Source organism: Pundamilia nyererei, unplaced genomic scaffold (genome assembly GCF_000239375.1).
Source record: "Pundamilia nyererei isolate P.nyererei 1_Seehausen unplaced genomic scaffold, PunNye1.0 scaffold00592, whole genome shotgun sequence".
NCBI lineage: Eukaryota > Metazoa > Chordata > Actinopteri > Cichliformes > Cichlidae > Pundamilia > Pundamilia nyererei.
The window spans coordinates 2,588-4,133 of record NW_005187993.1 but is presented as its reverse complement, the minus strand read 5'-3'; the positions used below and the strand labels follow the sequence as shown (position 1 = coordinate 4,133).

General features: G+C 40.0%; 1 long non-coding RNA gene across 1 annotated transcript in view; it reads left to right on the top strand.

Annotated features, from left to right (window-relative positions):
* LOC102205052 (uncharacterized) overlaps window positions 1-1,047 on the top strand; it is a 4,765-nt gene extending 3,718 nt beyond the window's left edge. Inside the window, exon 3 of the long non-coding RNA XR_312420.2 lies at window positions 410-1,047. This is a non-coding gene — a long non-coding RNA (uncharacterized LOC102205052). The remainder of the gene's footprint in view (window positions 1-409) is intronic.
* The last annotated feature ends 499 nt before the right edge of the window (window positions 1,048-1,546 follow it).

Here is a 1,546-nt window from a genome sequence, read left to right as displayed (position 1 = left end):
AAATGTTACTCAGTAGTTGATTGTGTCTCATTTTAAATGAGATGAGATTATTTTGACTAGAAATAAGACAAATACACTTGGTTCAAGATCACAAGGTTGGTACAAGATTTTGAGTTTTTGCAGTGCAGGCTCTTGTCCTGTTCAGAGTTCCTCCACTTTCCTGTAAGTCAGTTTCCATCAAACAAACCTGTGAACCCTCATTAAACTCACTCGCTGACACACACGGACTCATCACACCTGACACAGCCTCCCACAAGTGTTTCCAAGATGGCCTCTAAGCGCTGAGATTAAGGTGCAGACATGCAGCGTGTTTGAAAAGTGTCTCTGATGTCTCAGATATAGCCACGCCCTCTCTGTCAGGTCAGGAAGCAGAGGCGAGCTCAGGATTTCTTCCTCTGTTTTGTTTCAGATGTACGACGAGCTGCTGAAGCGCTACGTGCAATTGGAGGAGAGAGTTGTGCAGAAGAGCCACAGCTGAGCCTCAAACCGCCATCAGTGAAATCCCGCGACCGCCATTTTCTACTGAAGCCAGCTTTGAGTTTGACTTTTACACCTGTTTACCTGAAAGAAGATCAGAGTCATCACAGGAACCCTCAGCCACCTGAAGATGGGCTGCTCGCTTCGACTTCAGCCTGATTGGATCAACGACATCATCATCATGTCAAAGCCTGGTTGGAGGATAGCATTAACACAGCATCGTGTGATTTTATATGGGGGAGCAGATTTGCTCAGTCCACCAGTAGTGAAACAGAAAAGAAGCTAAAATGATGAAACAGCCAGCGAGCCGTGACTGTGTCGCATTTTAAGCTCCAAAAATCTGAGATGAGAGCGATCGGCTGAAGAACGTCCACGTTAGTGCCAGCTGGGTCCTGCAGAGCAAAGTTTAACATCCCAAAGTTTTTCAGAGTCTTCTTTTCACTCGTGACAGGCCTGACATGTCTGTGACGTTTCTGACTGAAGCCCCTCCCACTGCTTCATCACCTGGATCCAGGCAGCGTTAGTTATTCATGTGTAATTTTAGTGAAATAAAGTGAACGAGTTCGTGAACATGTGTTTGGTTTCTCTTGCTGGAAAAAATAAAAAAGCAAAATTTAATCAAAAATATTAAAAATGTACATAATAAAATACAAATCAATTCAAAATAAAGTAAAAAATGTATGAAATTATATTATAGACTAAATAAAATTTAAAAGAGTACATGATACAAAATAAAAAAAATTAAAGTAAAAATTAAGTAAAAACTATTTTTAAAGCGAAAAGTGAAATTAAGAAAAAATCAAAGATCTATTTTTAAGCGTTTATTGTAATTATAAATAATAATAATAATAACAGAGCTGAAGGTCTGCTGACAGATTCAAATGATGCTGTTGAACCTTCATGTACGACCGAGCCGCTAACATGAACTCTTTATAACCAGTGAGATGTCACAGGTGATGATGATGAGAGCTCCTCTGTGAAGCTCAGGGAAGGATGGACCATCAAACTTTTGCTCTTTAAAAACTCAGTTCATGTATTAATCAGTTCAGATATCGATCGATCGCGTATT